Below are 16308 nucleotides of genomic sequence, written 5' to 3'. Positions count from 1 at the left end.
CCACACCAAAGGAGGGTGGGGGTGTTTAATGCGAACTAGGGGTCATCCAAGCACCGCAAAAGGCCGCCATGCCCTGCATGCCCCTTTTCTCTTTTCATATGCAGATGAGGGTTCCAGCCAACTTTGGCCCACTGCTTGGATGACATCACCGTATGCAAATCCGTCTTCTGCAGACCTTCCCCCAGGAATGCTTGTACTAGATGTTGCATATGGTTTGATATTTGATGGTGCTTCAATATTAGGCAGCCTTCCACCCTCCCATGTTCATCTGAACAGATGTGGTCTCCCTGCAGTTGTTGTCCCCAGACGAGAGTTCCCTTGTGCGTCCTCAGTTGAATCTCCTTAACTTGACGGGGGAGGGGCTGCCCGAGCAGCCACCCTCCCCAGCCCTATCCCAACTCATACTTATTTTGCATATGAGATCTCTTGATAATGAAGATTGTTTTCACAGAGTGAGGTTCATCCATTATATTTTAAAATAGGAAGGTACAAATTACATATTTGAATTGCATCTATGTGCTGGATTCAAATATCCCCCCCCCCCCTTCCTTTCTCAATTGTGCCCGTCAGCAGCTATTCTAAGGTTGCTGCCAATGGGTGTGACACATTAATTTCTTCTGTGGGGTACACTGGACTCCACAAGGATTCACATTGGGGTGTAGAGTAGGATCTTGATCTGAGGCACCAACCGGCTCAAAGCTTTTGACTGTTCCCAAGATGCTCAGCGCATCCTCCTCTATAACCCCGCTTCCATGAACAGGGAGCTCAGTTTGTAGTTGGTGCCTTCAGTAGCAGGCCACTTAACAGGGGCCTGCCTCAGGCAGCCTATTCTTAACTATTAATTTTGACAAGAAAAGAAGAACTTGTTTTATGAGAATCTACAAGGGCTGCAGCAGGCTAGGTCTAATAGACATCTTTACTGCAGCTTCATCACTCCCAGCGGCGGTGTATAATCCCGTGCCCTGGTTGCTGGGTCACTGCAGCGGAGGCTCCAGTTTCTTCCTAAGGTCAGTCACACACACACCGCCCTTCCGGATCACGAGGCCCCTGATGAAGGGGAGCATGGCCGTAGGGGGTGGACCGTGTGCGCACTGGCGTGGACACTGATTACTGGGCAGCCGCTCCACTAGCCACCAGGTACAGTTAAGGAGCACAGGTCTGGGAGTTTTACTCCTATATTAACCCAATTTTGTACTGCCCGCAGCGCATTGTGATAGGTAATAGGGCCTGATTCAGGTTGGATTGCAATCACAATAAGCGATCCAACTGCAAAAATTGCTAAGAGCATACGCATGTGCCTGCATTTTCTGTGGCACCCCGCAGAGAATGCGATCGCCTCTGCCTGTCAATCGGGGCGGGGGGGGGGGAGGGGGGTCAGCAACACTCCATTTCCAAGTCAGGGATGGAGCGGTGCGGGGGCAAGGCTTCAAAATGGGGTCTGCAACGGAGGAGACACAGGGGGCGTGGTCACAGCGGCTGTATGACATCACATTCAGCCGCTGTGATCACAAAAATGGTGGCGGCTTCCTGCGCGCACATACAGTCTGCACCAGCAGGAGGCTACACCATTTTTTATGATCACGCTGAACTGCAGTGCGACTGCAATTACAGCATGGTCAAGAATGGAGGCGTCATGCTGGGTGGCCATGCCCTGTCACTGTGCAGGAGCCAGCACCGCTCACACACTAGTCCCCGGTTGCAGCCCCCAACCCCTGGGACACCCGGAGCAACAAAATGTAGATTCAGGCCACCAGGCCACGCCCCTACCTATGAAACCATGCCTCCTTTTTACCATTGCACTGCTTATCTGCGCGCACTGCATTACAATCTCCCTCGCCACCTCTCTGGGTGTCACCAGTGATAGTGACACCTCTGCCATGCTTGTAGCAGCTGGTCCTAAGATCTACGCCTAAAGCCCTGAGTGTTTGCCCTTGTGACTTGTTGATCATCATAGCGAAGCAGATGCTTACAGAAAACTGCAGGGGCTTAGATTGAAAATAAAAAAATTGATGGGTATAAGGTAGAGAGGAGCGGGTTCGGTTCTCCGAGAACCGAATTCCCGACGTACTCCACGTGGTTTACACTGGTCCGAGGCAGGCTCGGTTGTTCCCGCCTGACTCGGAAAACCTGAACAAGGGAAAATGTCATCATCCCGCTGTCGGATTCTCGCGAGATTCGGATTCCATATAAAGAGCTGCGCGTTGCCGCCATTTTTACTCGTGCATTGAAGAGAGAGCGGAATGGACGTGGCTATGTTCTCTCAGTGGAAATCTCAATATCAGTGCTCAGTATCAGTGGTTACTTATTGCTGCTCAGTAATACTAGTAGTGTGTCTCTCCTGCTCAGTGTCAGTTCTCAGTAGTATCCTCATCAGTGCTCAGTATCACTGCTCATTGTCTTGTGCTGCATTGTGGTGCTCAGCATACTACAGTACATTACTAATAGTCCAGTGCTGCATCTTGCTGCTCAGTGTCAGTTCTAGTATCCTCATCAGTGCTCACTATCACTGCTCATTACATTGTGGTGTTCTGTATACTACAGTAACATAGTAATGTAGTAACATATAGTAACATAGTTTTTGAGGTTGAATAGAGGCAAATTGCCCATCGTGTTCAACCTGTTTTAAGTTGTGATGATTCTACATACTTGCTGAATAATGTTTTATGACTAGTTAGCTACTATAACTCATGTTACCCCCGGATTAACCATGTTGATATTTTAAGTATTATAACCTTGGATAGCTTTTTCATTCAGAAATGTATCCATTCCTTTTTTAAATCCAATTACAGAGTCCGCCATTACCACCTTCCCTGGCAGGGAATTCCACATCCTGATTGCCCTAACAGTGAAGATCATAGTATCTCACCTGGCAGGTAAGTAGGAGTTGGGCTAGAGCTGTGGAGGATTGCTGCTCGGGCACCCCCTGTCAAGTGAAGGAGATCCAACTGAGGCAGCACAAGGGAACTCTCGAAAGAAGAACAAGGCTAGAGGAAGATCTGAGACAAAGAAATCTGACTTTTACCAGAGCTGACCAGAGGAAAGCACAAACACAGTCCCCCACTACCACAAATAATGCAGTCGAGTTTCCCACATTTGGGGAAATCACAGGGGTCAGCATACCCAGAGTGCAATGAATGAACCTCACCCTGGAAGAACAATCTTCATGACCATGGTATCTCCTATGCAAAATAAGTATGATTTGGGATAGGGCTGGGGAGGGCCGCTGCTCAGGCACATCTCTGTCAAGTAAAGGAGATTCAACTGAGGCAGCACAAGGGAACTCTCATCTTGGGACAACAACTGCAGGGAGAACACATATTTTCAGATGAACATGGGAGGGCAGAAGGCTGCCTAATACTGAAGCACCCCCAAACAACAAACCAAATGCAACTACTAGTGCAAGCATTCCTGGGGGAAGGCCTGCAGCAGATGGATTTGCATATGGTGATGTCATCCAAGCAGTGGGTCAAAGTTGGCTTCAACCCTCGTCTGCATATGAAAATAAAAAAGGGGTGTGCAGGGCATGGCGGCCTTTTGCGGCGCTTGGATGACCCCTAGTTCGCATTGAACACCTCCACCTTCCTTCGGTGTGGGGCTCATGTTGTGATTTCTTGCAGCAGCTGGGCACTGTAACAGCTCCAGAGCTGCTCTGTAAAGCAAGTAAAAGGGTGTGGGCCCTGCAGCACTACCTGTAGTTTGCATTGTGCGTTGGAAGGCACAAAGTAAGCAGACGGGAGAAGTCAGGATAGTGCACAAGGGCATAGAAGGGAGCGGCTCAAGAAAAGAGAAGTGGAAACAGACAGCAAACTAGGCTGGAGAGAGACCTGAGACAAAGAGATCTGAATTATACGAGAGCCGACCAGAGGAAACACAAATTATGTAATTTAGTGTCCCACATTTGGGGAAATCGTAGGAGCAGCACACCCATAGTGCAATGGGTGAGCCTTGCCCTGGGAGAAGCACCTTCCTGATCATAGTATCTCACCTGGCAGGTAAGTAGGAGTTTGGCTAGAGCTGGGGAGGGTCGCTGCTCGGGCACCACCCTGTCAAGTGAAGGAGATCCAACTGAGGCAGCACAAGGAAACTCTCAAAAAAAAGAACAAGGCTAGAGGAAGATCTGAGACAAAGAAATCTGACTTTTACCAGAGCTGACCAGAGGAAAGCACAAACACAGTCCCCCACTACCACAAATAATGCAGTCGAGTTTCCCACATTTGGGGAAATCACAGGGGTCAGCATACCCAGAATGCAATGAATGAACCTCACCCTGGGAGAACAATCTTCATGACCATGGTATCGCCTATGCAAAATAAGTATGATTTGGGATAGGGCTGGGGAGGGCCGCTGCTCAGGCACATCTCTGTCAAGTAAAGGAAATTCAACTGAGGCAGCACAAGGGAACTCTCATCTGGGGACAACAACTGCAGGGAGAACACATATTTTCCGATGAACATGGGAGAGCAGAAGGCTGCCTAATACTGAAGCACCCCAAACAACAAACCAAATGCAACAACTAGTACAAGCATTCCTGGGGGAAGGTCTGCAGAAGACGGATTTGCATACAGTGATGTCATCCAAGCAGTGGGCCAAAGTTGGCTGGAACCCTCATCTGCATATGCAAAGAGAAAAGGGGTATGCAGGGCATGGCGGCCTTTTGCGGCGCTTGGATGACCCTTAGTTCGCATTAAACACCCCCACCCTCCTTCGGTGTGGGGCTCATGTTGGCCATGCCCCAGCCCCTGAAGCATTCAAGCTGATTTCTTGCAGCAGCTTGGCACTGTAACAGCTCCAGAGCTGCTCTGTAAGGCAAGTAAAAGGGTGTGGGCCCTGCAGCACTACCTGTAGTTTGCATTGTGCATAGGAAGGCACAAAGTAAGCAGACGGGAGGAGAAGTCAGGATAGTGCACAAGGGTATAAAAGGGAGGGGCTCATGAAAAAAGAAGTGGAAACAGACAGCAAACTAGGCTGGAGAGAGACATGAGACAAAGAGATCTGAATTATACGAGAGCCGACCAGGGGAAACACAAATTATGCAGTCAAGCTTCCCACATTTGGGGAAATCGCAGGGGCACCACACCCAGAGTGCAATGGGTGAGCCTTGCCCTGGGAGAAGCACCTTCATGATCATAGTATCTCACCTGGTAGGTAAGTAGGAGTTGGGCTAGAGCTGGGGAGGGTCGCTGCTCGGGCACCCCCCTGTCAAGTGAAAGAGATCCAACTGAGGCAGCACAAGGGAACTCTCGAAAGAAGAACAAGGCTAGAGGAAGATCTGAGACAAATAAATCTGACTTTTACCAGAGCTGACCAGAGGAAAGCACAAACACAGTCCCCCACTACCACAAATAATGCAGTCGAGTTTCCCACATTTGGGGAAATCACAGGGGTCAGCATACCCAGAATGCAATGAATGAACCTCACCCTGGGAGAACAATCTTCATGACCATGGTATCGCCTATGCAAAATAAGTATGATTTGGGATAGGGCTGGGGAGGGCCGCTGCTCAGGCACATCTCTGTCAAGTAAAGGAGATTCAACTGAGGCAGCACAAGGGAACTCTCATCTTGGGACAACAACTGCAGGGAGAACACATATTTTCAGATGAACATGGGAGGGCAGAAGGCTGCCTAATACTGAAGCACCCCCAAACAACAAACCAAATGCAACAACTAGTGCAAGCATTCCTGGGGGAAGGCCTGCCGCAGATGGATTTGCATATGGTGATGTCATCCAAGCAGTGGGTCAAAGTTGGCTTCAACCCTTGTCTGCATATGAAAAGAGAAAAGGGGCATGCAGGGCATGGCGGCCTTTTGCGGCGCTTGGCTGACCCCTAGTTTGCATTAAACACCTCCACCCTCCGTCGGTGTGGGGCTCATGTTGGCTATGCCCCAGCCCCTGAAGCATTCAAGCTGATTTCTTGCTGCAGCTGGGCACTGTAACAGCTCCAGAGCTGCTCTGTAAGGCAAGTAAAAGGGTGTGGGCCCTGCAGCACTACCTGTAGTTTGCATTGTGCGTTGGAAGGCACAAAGTAAGCAGACAGGAGAAGTCAGGAGAGTGCACAAGGGCATAGAAGGCAGCGGCTCAAGAAAAGAGAAGTGGGAACAGACAGCAAACTAGGCTGGAGAGAGACCTGAGACAAAGAGATCTGAATTATACGAGAGCCGACCAGGGGAAACACAAATTATGCAGTCAAGTTTCCCACAGGAGTATATAGGATACGACCCAGTGGTACCTGACGACATAGATACTAACAGCTTTTTAATAACATTACGCTAGAAAGTGATTATTAGCAACATATATATCTATATAAACAACCCCGCCAGGGTTGTGCCTTCAAAAATAATCACACACGGACACGCTTTTTAAACCTTTTTTTCACATCTCTTTATTCTTCTTATGCACATGTATGTTAGTTCTGTGATTTTAACCTTTATGTTTCACTGCAGTTTGGGATAATAATATTAATATTTATCCAATTTTAATACATACTTAATAAAGGTTATATTTTATGATTCATTCATTCTGTCCAGTGCGTCAACAGTGCAGATTTCTTCTTGTTTTTTCTCCCAAATTCTATAACAATGACAGTAAATGTTGTTTCTTTTCAAACAGAACTTTCTTGACCATGCTACTTGCTTGAAAGATCTGGGAGCACATGGAAAACAGTACAAACCATGCAGTATCACAAGAGCCTTTATTTGATCTTTCATGAAGATAGAGCAGAATTGAGGACACGTCAACTATTTCTGCCGAAGGTGGTTCATCTTTCCACATGGTGCCTTTGGCCACTGACACCTTCGTTGAGTCAAAGTCTCTGGCTGTGGTCAGAACTTTGAAAATTTATGTCACCAGAACGGTTCAGATTAGGAAAACAGAGGCTCTGTTTGTCCTGTATGCTCCCAACAGGATTGGGTGTCCTGCTTCCATGTAGACCATTATGCGCTGGATCTGTGGTAAGATTCAGCATGCTCATTCCACGGCAGGATTGCCGTTACTGAATTAGGTGAAGACCCATTCTACTAGAAAGGTGGGTTCATCCTGGGCAGCTGGTCGGGGAGTCTCGGCATTGCAACTTTGCCGAGCAGCTATTTAGTAAACACTTTTGCTAAGTTTTACAAGTTTTAGAGTAAAGGAGATTCAACTGAGGCAGCACAAGGGAACTCCCATCTGGGGACAACAACTGCAGGGAGAACACATATTTTCAGATGAACATGGGAGGGCAGAAGGCTGCCTAATACTGAAGCACCCCCAAACAACAAACCAAATGCAACAACTAGTACAAGCATTCCTGGGGGAAGGTCTGCAGAAGACGGATTTGCATACAGTGATGTCATCCAAGCAGTGGGCCAAAGTTGGCTGGAACCCTCATCTGCATATGAAAAGAGAAAAGGGGTATGCAGGGCATGGCGGCCTTTTGCGGCGCTTGGATGACCCTTAGTTCGCATTAAACACCCCCACCCTCCTTCGGTGTGGGGCTCATGTTGGCCATGCCCCAGCCCCTGAAGCATTCAAGCTGATTTCTTGCAGCAGCTTGGCACTGTAACAGCTCCAGAGCTGCTCTGTAAGGCAAGTAAAAGGGTGTGGGCCCTGCAGCACTACCTGTAGTTTGCATTGTGCATTGGAAGGCACAAAGTAAGCAGACAGGAGGAGAAGTCAGGATAGTCCACAAAGGTATAGAAGGGAGGGGCTCAAGAAAAAAGAAGTGGAAACAGACAGCAAACTAGGCTGGAGAGAGACCTGAGACAAAGAGATCTGAATTATATGAGAGCCGACCAGGGGAAACACAAATTGTGCAGTCAAGTTTCCCACATTTGGGGAAATCGCAGGGGCAGCACACCCAGGTGAGATACTATAATCAGGAAGGTGCTTCTCCCAGGGCAAGGCTCACCCATTGCACTCTGGGTGTGCTGCTCCTACGATTTCCCCAAATGTGGGACACTTGACTGCATAATTTGTGTTTCCTCTGGTCGGCTCTCGTATAATTCAGATCTCTTTGTCTCTGGTCTCTCTCCAGCCTAGTTTGCTGTCTGTTTCCACTTCTTTTTTCTTGAGCCCCTCCCTTCTATACCCTTGTGCACTATCCTGACTTCTCCTCCCGTCTGCTTACTTTGTGTCTTCCAATGCACAATGCAAACTACAGGTAGTGCTGCAGGGCCCACACCCTTTTACTTGCCTTACAGAGCAGCTCTGGAGCTGTTACAGTGCCCAGCTGCTGCAAGAAATCAGCTTGAATGCTTCATGGGATGGGGCATGGCCAACATGAGCCCCACACCAAAGGAGGGTGGGGGTGTTTAATGCGATCTAGGGGTCATCCAAGCACCGCAAAAGGCCGCCATGCCCTGCACGCCCCTTTTCTCTTTTCATATGCAGATGAGGGTTGAAGCCAACTTTGACCCACTGCTTGGATAACATCACCATATGCAAATCCATCTGCTGCAGGCCTTCCCCCAGGAATGCTTGCACTAGTTGTTGCATTTGGTTTGTTGTTTGGGGGTGCTTCAGTATTAGGCAGCCTTCTGCCCTCCCATGTTCATCTGAAAATATGTGTTCTCCCTGCAGTTGTTGTCCCCAGATGAGAGTTCCCTTGTGCTGCCTCAGTTGAATCTCCTTTACTTGACAGAGATGTGCCTGAGCAGCGGCCCCCCCCAGCCCTATCCCAAATCATACTTATTTTGCATAGGAGACACCATGGTCATGAAAATTGTTCACCCAGGGTGAGGTTCATTCATTGCATTCTGGGTATGCTGACCCCTGTGATTTCCCCAAATGTGGGAAACTCGCCTGCATTATTTGTGGTAGTGGGGGACTGTGTTTGTGTTTTCCGCTGGTCAGCTCTGGTAAAAGTCAGATTTCTTTGTCTCAGATCTTCCTCTAGCCTTGTTCTTCTTTCGAGAGTTCCATTGTGCTGCCTCAGTTGGATCTCCTTCTCTTGACAGGGGGGTGCCCGAGCAGCGACCCTCCCCAGCTCTAGCCCAACTCCTACTTACCTGCCAGGTGAGATACTATGATCTTGAAGGTGCTTCTCCCAGGGCAAGGCTCACCCATTGCACTCTGGGTGTGCTGCCCCTGCGATTTCCCCAAATGTGGGAAACTTGACTGCATAATTTGTGTTTCCCCGGGTAGGCTCTCGTATAATTCAGATCTCTTTGTCTCAGGTCTCTCTCCAGCCTAGTTTGCTGTCTGTTTCCACTTCTCTTTTCTTGAGCCGCTCCCTTCTATGTCCTTGCGCACTATCCTGACTTCACCCGTCTACTTACTTTGTGCCTTCCAACGCACAATACGAACTACAGGTGGTGCTGCAGGGCCCACACCCTTTTACTTGCCTTACAGAGCAGCTCTGGAGCTGTTACAGTGCCCAGCTGCTGCAAGAAATCAGCTTGAATGCTTCAGGGGCTGGGGCATCCAAGCGCCGCAAAAGGCCGCCATGCCCTGCATAACCCTTTTCTCTTTTCATATGCAGATGAGGGTTCCAGCCAACTTTGGCCCACTGCTTGGATGACATCACCGTATGCAAATTCGTCTCCTGCAGACCTTCCCCCAGGAATGCTTGTACTAGTTATTGCATATGGTTTGATATTTGATGGTGCTTCAGTATTAGGCAGCCTTCCGCCCTCCCATGTTCATCTGAAAAGATGTGGTCTCCCTGCAGTTGTTGTCCCCAGACGAGAGTTCCCTTGTGCTTCCTCAGTTGAATCTCCTTAACTTGACGGGGGAGGGGCTTGCCCGAGCAGCCACCCTCCCCAGCCCTATCCCAACTTATACTTATTTTGCATATGAGATCTCTATATCATGAAGATTGTTCTCACAGGGTGAGGTTCATCCATTATATTTTAAAATAGGAAGGTTCAAATTACATATTTGAATTGCATCTATGTGCTGGATTCAAATGTCCCCCCCCCTTCCTTTCTCAATTGTGCCTGTCAGCAGCTATTCTAAGGTTGCTGCCAATGGGTGTGACACATTAATTTCTTCTGTGGGGTACACTGGACTCCACAAGGATTCACATTGGGGTGTAGAGTAGGATCTTGATCTGAGGCACCAACCGGCTCAAAGCTTTTGACTGTTCCCAAGATGCTCAGCGCATTCTCCTCTATAACCCCGCTTCCATGAACAGGGAGCTCAGTTTGTAGTTGGTGCCTTCAGTAGCAGGCCACTTAACAGGGGCCTGCCTCAGGCAGCCTATTCTTAGCTATTAATTTTGACAAGAAAATAAGAACTTTTTTTATGAGAATCTACAAGGGCTGCAGCAGGCTAGGTCTAATAGACATCTTTACTGCAGCTTCATCACTCCCAGCGGCGCTGTATACTCCCGTGCCCTGGTTGCTGGGTCACTGCAGCGGAGGCTCCGGTTTCTTCCTAAGGTCAGTCACACACACACCACCCTTCCGGATCACGAGGCCGCTGATGAAGGGGAGCGTGGCCGTAGGGGGTGGACCGTGTGCGCACTGGCGTGGACACTGATTACTGGGCAGCCGCTCCACAAGCCACCAGGTACAGTTAAGGAGCACAGGTCTGGGGGTTTTTCTCCCATATTAAACCAATTTTGTACTGCCCGCAGCGCATTGTGATAGGTAATAGGGCCTGATTCAGGTTGGATTGCAATCACAATAAGCGATCCAACTGCAAAAATTGCTAAGAGCATACGCATGTGCCTGCATTTTCTGCGGCACCCCGCAGAGAATGCGATCGCCTCTGCCTGTCAATCGGGGCAGGGGGGGAGAGGGGGGTCAGCAACACTCCATTTCCAAGTCAGGGATGGAGCGGTGCGGGGGCAAGGCTTCAAAATGGGGTCTGCAACGGAGGAGACACAGGGGGCGTGGTCACAGCGGCTGTATGACATCACATTCAGCCGCTGTGATCACAAAAATGGTGGCGGCTTCCTGCGCGCACATACAGTCTGCACCAGCAGGAGGCTACACCATTTTTTTTGATCACGCTGAACTGCAGTGCGACTGCAATTACAGCATGGTCAAGAAGGGAGGCGTCATGCTGGGTGGCCATGTCCTGTCACTGTGCAGGAGCCAGCACCGCTCACACACTAGTCCCCGGGTGCAGCCCCCAACCCCCGGGACACCCGGAGCAACAAAATGTAGATTCAGGCCACCAGGCCACGCCCCTACCTATGAAACCATGCCTCCTTTTTACCATTGCGCTGCTTATCTGCGCGCACTGCATTACAATCTCCTTCGCCACCTCTCTGGGTGTCACCAGTGATAGTGACTGCTCTGCCATGCTTGTAGCAGCTGGTCCTAAGATCTACGCCTCAAGCCCTGAGTGTTTGCCCTTGTGACTTGTTGATCATCATAGCGAAGCAGATGCTTACAGAAAACTGCAGGGGCTTAGATTGAAAATAAAAAAATTGATGGGTATAAGGTAGAGAGGAACGGGTTCGGTTCTCCGAGAACCGAATTCCCGACGAACTCCACGTGGTTTACACTGGTCCGAGGCAGGCTCGGTTGTTCCCGCCTGACTCGGAAAACCTGAACAAGGGAAAATGTCATCATCCCGCTGTCGGATTCTCGCGAGATTCGGATTCCATATAAAGAGCTGCGCGTTGCCGCCATTTTTACTCGTGCATTGAAGAGAGAGCGGAGAGGACGTGGCTATGTTCTCTCAGTGGAAATCTCAATATCAGTGCTCAGTATCAGTGGTTACTTATTGCTGCTCAGTAATACTAGTAGTGTGTCTCTCCTGCTCAGTGTCAGTTCTCAGTAGTATCCTCATCAGTGCTCAGTATCACTGCTCATTGTCTTGTGCTGCATTGTGGTGCTCAGCATACTACAGTACATTACTAATAGTCCAGTGCTGCATCTTGCTGCTAAGTGTCAGTTCTAGTATCCTCATCAGTGCTCACTATCACTGCTCATTACATTGTGGTGTTCTGTATACTACAGTAACATAGTAATATAGTAACATATAGTAACATAGTTTTTGAGGTTGAATAGAGGCAAATTGCCCATCGTGTTCAACCTGTTTTAAGTTGTGATGATTCTACATACTTGCTGAATAATGTTTTATGACTAGTTAGCTACTATAACTCATGTTACCCCCGGATTAACCATGTTGATATTTTAAGTATTATAACCTTGGATAGCTTTTTAATTCAGAAATGTATCCATTCCTTTTTTAAATCCAATTACAGAGTCCGCCATTACCACCTTCCCTGGCAGGGAATTCCACAAAAAAGGAAAAAACTAAGCGCTTAGGTGAGAAGCACTGCACTTTGATTGTCAGCAGCCTCCTAATAAAGGGAATTGCCAGTCCCTTGAAACAAACACTAACCAACAAATAACAAGTGGCGCTTGACAATCAGATAAATTAAAAAACATTTATTTGTATACAATGTGTAAAAATTACAACAATCTCCCGGGAGAATAAAATAATGGTGTAGATTTCACAGCAATAACAATGTGCACTGTTTTATAACTTCATTATCAATTACTCAAAAAACCATTAGTAATAGGTGAACCTATTTGCACATGCTTATTTGGTAACTGCACCTGGGAGATTTTCAACCGTGTTGGGTTCACTTGGTACACACAAAATTTTGGTGGAGAATGTATGTAACTAATAGATATTGTATCTATACAAGAGTCACTTACGGCTAGGTTTGCCAGAAGAGATTGCGTGCATCACAGATCCATTGCAGTGAATTGCTGGTTTAAAAGTAAATGAAAGAATTACCTCCGCTGGGCAGGAGCCTGTTCTATCCTTGCTCCCTGGTGTCGTCTCACCAACCCGTCAGAGACACACACCAGAGCCTCAGCGGGTATGACTGACGCTGCGCCGTGCAGGGAGCCCCAACGAGCCGTTCCAGATGGTCCGCGCCTCCTCCGGTACCTCCGCACTTGCAGACGGGAGGCTGTTTAGCTGGTGATCCGGAGTTTACCGGTCTGCACGGCGCAGCATCAGTCATACCCGCTGAGGCTCTGGTGTGTGTCTCTGACGGGTTGGTGAGACGACACCAGGGAGCAAGGATAGAACAGGCTCCTGCCCAGCGGAGGTAATTCTTTCATTTACTTTTAAACCAGCAATTCACTGCAATGGATCTGTGATGCACGCAATCTCTTCTGGCAAACCTAGCCGTAAGTGACTCTTGTATAGATACAATATCTATTAGTTACATACATTCTCCACCAAAATTTTGTGTGTACCAAGTGAACCCAACACGGTTGAAAATCTCCCAGGTGCAGTTACCAAATAAGCATGTGCAAATAGGTTCACCTATTACTAATGGTTTTTTGAGTAATTGATAATGAAGTTATAAAACAGTGCACATTGTTATTGCTGTGAAATCTACACCATTATTTTATTCTCCCGGGAGATTGTTGTAATTTTTACACATTGTATACAAATAAATGTTTTTTAATTTATCTGATTGTCAAGCGCCACTTGTTATTTGTTGGTTAGGGAATTCCACATCCTGATTGCCCTAACAGTGAAGATCATAGTATCTCACCTGGCAGGTAAGTAGGAGTTGGGCTAGAGCTGTGGAGGATTGCTGCTCGGGCACCCCCTGTCAAGTGAAGGAGATCCAACTGAGGCAGCACAAGGGAACTCTCGAAAGAAGAACAAGGCTAGAGGAAGATCTGAGACAAAGAAATCTGACTTTTACCAGAGCTGACCAGAGGAAAGCACAAACACAGTCCCCCACTACCACAAATAATGCAGTCGAGTTTCCCACATTTGGGGAAATCACAGGGGTCAGCATACCCAGAGTGCAATGAATGAACCTCACCCTGGGAGAACAATCTTCATGACCATGGTATCTCCTATGCAAAATAAGTATGATTTGGGATAGGGCAGGGGAGGGCCGCTGCTCATGCACATCTCTGTCAAGTAAAGGAGATTCAACTGAGGCAGCACAAGGGAACTCTCATCTTGGGACAACAACTGCAGGGAGAACACATATTTTCAGATGAACATGGGAGGGCAGAAGGCTGCCTAATACTGAAGCACCCCCAAACAACAAACCAAATGCAACTACTAGTGCAAGCATTCCTGGGGGAAGGCCTGCAGCAGATGGATTTGCATATGGTGATGTCATCCAAGCAGTAGGTCAAAGTTGGCTTCAACCATCGTCTGCATATGAAAATAAAAAAGGGGTGTGCAGGGCATGGCGGCCTTTTGCGGCGCTTGGATGACCCCTTGTTCGCATTAAACACCTCCACCTTCCTTCGGTGTGGGGCTCATGTTGGCTATGCCCCAGCCCCTGAAGCATTCAAGCTGATTTCTTGCAGCAGCTGGGCACTGTAACAGCTCCAGAGCTGCTCTGTAAAGCAAGTAAAAGGGTGTGGGCCCTGCAGCACTACCTGTAGTTTGCATTGTGCGTTGGAAGGCACAAAGTAAGCAGACGGGAGAAGTCAGGATAGTGCACAAGGGCATAGAAGGGAGCGGCTCAAGAAAAGAGAAGTGGAAACAGACAGCAAACTAGGCTGGAGAGAGACCTGAGACAAAGAGATCTGAATTATACGAGAGCCGACCAGAGGAAACACAAATTATGTAATCAAGTGTCCCACATTTGGGGAAATCGTAGGAGCAGCACACCCAGAGTGCATTGGGTGAGCCTTGCCCTGGGAGAAGCACCTTCCTGATCATAGTATCTCACCTGGCAGGTAAGTAGGAGTTGGGCTAGAGCTGGGGAGGGTCGCTGTTCGGGCACCCCCCTGTCAAGTGAAGGAGATCCAACTGAGACAGCACAAGGAAACTCTCGAAAAAAGAACAAGGCTAGAGGAAGATCTGAGACAAAGAAATCTGACTTTTACCAGAGCTGACCAGAGGAAAGCACAAACACAGTCCCCCACTACCACAAATAATGCAGTCGCGTTTCCCACATTTGGGGAAATCACAGGGGTCAGCATACCCAGAATGCAATGAATGAACCTCACCCTGGGAGAACAATCTTCATGACAATGGTATCTCCTATGCAAAATAAGTATGATTTGGGATAGGGCTGGGGAGGGCCGCTGCTCAGGCACATCTCTGTCAAGTAAAGGAGATTCAACTGAGGCAGCACAAGGGAACTCTCATCTGGGGACAACAACTGCAGGGAGAACACATATTTTCAGATGAACATGGGAGAGCAGAAGGCTGCCTAATACTGAAGCACCCCCAAACAACAAACCAAATGCAACAACTAGTACAAGCATTCCTGGGAAAAGGTCTGCAGAAGACGGATTTGCATACGGTGATGTCATCCAAGCAGTGGGCCAAAGTTGGCTGGAACCCTCATCTGCATATGAAAAGAGAAAAGGGGTATGCAGGGCATGGCGGCCTTTTGCGGCGCTTGGATGACCCTTAGTTCGCATTAAACACCTCCACCCTCCGTCGGTGTGGGGCTCATGTTGGCTATGCCCCAGCCCCTGAAGCATTCAAGCTGATTTCTTGCAGCAGCTGGGCACTGTAACAGCTCCAGAGCTGCTCTGTAAGGCAAGTAAAAGGGTGTTGGCCCTGCAGCACTACCTGTAGTTTGCATTGTGCGTTGGAAGGCACAAAGTAAGCAGACAGGAGAAGTCAGGAGAGTGCACAAGGGCATAGAAGGCAGGGGCTCAAGAAAAGAGAAGTGGAAACAGACAGCAAACTAGGCTGGAGAGAGACCTGAGACAAAGAGATCTGAATTATACGAGTAGCCGACCAGAGGAAACACAAATTATGCAGTCAAGTGTCCCACATTTGGGGAAATCGTAGGAGCAGCACACCCAGAGTGCAATGGGTGAGCCTTGCCCTGGGAGAAGCACCTTCCTGATCATAGTATCTCACCTGGCAGGTAAGTAGGAGTTTGGCTAGAGCTGGGGAGGGTCGCTGCTCGGGCACCCCCCTGTCAAGTGAAGGAGATCCAAATGAGGCAGCACAAGGAAACTCTCAAAAAAAGAACAAGGCTAGAGGAAGATCTGAGACAAAGAAATCTGACTTTTACCAGAGCTGACCAGAGGAAAGCACAAACACAGTCCCCCACTACCACAAATAATGCAGTCGAGTTTCCCACATTTGGGGAAATCACAGGGGTCAGCATACCCAGAATGCAATGAATGAACCTCACCCTGGGAGAACAATCTTCATGACCATGGTATCTCCTATGCAAAATAAGTATGATTTGGGATAGGGCTGGGGAGGGCCGCTGCTCAGGCACATCTCTGTCAAGTAAAGGAGATTCAACTGAGGCAGCACAAGGGAACTCTCATCTGGGGACAACAACTGCAGGGAGAACACATATTTTCAGATTAACATGGGAGAGCAGAAGGCTGCCTAATACTGAAGTACCCCAAACAACAAACCAAATGCAACAACTAGTACAAGCATTCCTGGGGGAAG

At 48.4% G+C, this 16308-nt stretch overlaps 12 non-coding genes and 1 pseudogene across 12 annotated transcripts; 3 read left to right on the top strand and 10 right to left on the bottom strand.

The window, feature by feature from the left end:
- Positions 1-3032: 3032 nt before the first annotated feature.
- Positions 3033-3196, bottom strand: LOC134981839 (U1 spliceosomal RNA). The gene has a single exon (XR_010190748.1). It is a non-coding gene; the product is annotated as a U1 spliceosomal RNA (small nuclear RNA).
- Positions 3197-3837: 641 nt separating this feature from the next.
- Positions 3838-4000, bottom strand: LOC134981533 (U1 spliceosomal RNA). The gene has a single exon (XR_010190671.1). It is a non-coding gene; the product is annotated as a U1 spliceosomal RNA (small nuclear RNA).
- A 153-nt stretch (positions 4001-4153) lies between these two features.
- LOC134981875 (U1 spliceosomal RNA) lies at positions 4154-4317 on the bottom strand. Its single transcript, XR_010190777.1, has one exon. It is a non-coding gene; the product is annotated as a U1 spliceosomal RNA (small nuclear RNA).
- A 673-nt stretch (positions 4318-4990) lies between these two features.
- On the bottom strand, positions 4991-5153 carry LOC134981490 (U1 spliceosomal RNA). The gene has a single exon (XR_010190641.1). It is a non-coding gene; the product is annotated as a U1 spliceosomal RNA (small nuclear RNA).
- A 152-nt stretch (positions 5154-5305) lies between these two features.
- Positions 5306-5469, bottom strand: LOC134981873 (U1 spliceosomal RNA). Its single transcript, XR_010190776.1, has one exon. It is a non-coding gene; the product is annotated as a U1 spliceosomal RNA (small nuclear RNA).
- Positions 5470-7830: 2361 nt separating this feature from the next.
- On the top strand, positions 7831-7986 carry LOC134981535 (U1 spliceosomal RNA). Its single transcript, XR_010190673.1, has one exon. It is a non-coding gene; the product is annotated as a U1 spliceosomal RNA (small nuclear RNA).
- A 674-nt stretch (positions 7987-8660) lies between these two features.
- On the top strand, positions 8661-8824 carry LOC134981971 (U1 spliceosomal RNA). The gene has a single exon (XR_010190856.1). It is a non-coding gene; the product is annotated as a U1 spliceosomal RNA (small nuclear RNA).
- A 152-nt stretch (positions 8825-8976) lies between these two features.
- Positions 8977-9129, top strand: LOC134981357 (U1 spliceosomal RNA; annotated as a pseudogene).
- Positions 9130-13622: 4493 nt separating this feature from the next.
- LOC134981834 (U1 spliceosomal RNA) lies at positions 13623-13786 on the bottom strand. Its single transcript, XR_010190744.1, has one exon. It is a non-coding gene; the product is annotated as a U1 spliceosomal RNA (small nuclear RNA).
- A 671-nt stretch (positions 13787-14457) lies between these two features.
- LOC134981514 (U1 spliceosomal RNA) lies at positions 14458-14620 on the bottom strand. The gene has a single exon (XR_010190658.1). It is a non-coding gene; the product is annotated as a U1 spliceosomal RNA (small nuclear RNA).
- A 152-nt stretch (positions 14621-14772) lies between these two features.
- Positions 14773-14936, bottom strand: LOC134981909 (U1 spliceosomal RNA). The gene has a single exon (XR_010190805.1). It is a non-coding gene; the product is annotated as a U1 spliceosomal RNA (small nuclear RNA).
- A 671-nt stretch (positions 14937-15607) lies between these two features.
- LOC134981346 (U1 spliceosomal RNA) lies at positions 15608-15771 on the bottom strand. The gene has a single exon (XR_010190551.1). It is a non-coding gene; the product is annotated as a U1 spliceosomal RNA (small nuclear RNA).
- A 152-nt stretch (positions 15772-15923) lies between these two features.
- LOC134981840 (U1 spliceosomal RNA) lies at positions 15924-16087 on the bottom strand. Its single transcript, XR_010190749.1, has one exon. It is a non-coding gene; the product is annotated as a U1 spliceosomal RNA (small nuclear RNA).
- Positions 16088-16308: the final 221 nt, after the last annotated feature.

The sequence above is a fragment of the Pseudophryne corroboree genome, chromosome 12 (assembly GCF_028390025.1).
Source record: "Pseudophryne corroboree isolate aPseCor3 chromosome 12, aPseCor3.hap2, whole genome shotgun sequence".
In the NCBI taxonomy this organism is placed as follows: Eukaryota; Metazoa; Chordata; class Amphibia; order Anura; family Myobatrachidae; genus Pseudophryne; species Pseudophryne corroboree.
Note: the sequence above shows the minus strand (reverse complement) of the source record. Positions and strands in the feature narration are given on the sequence as shown.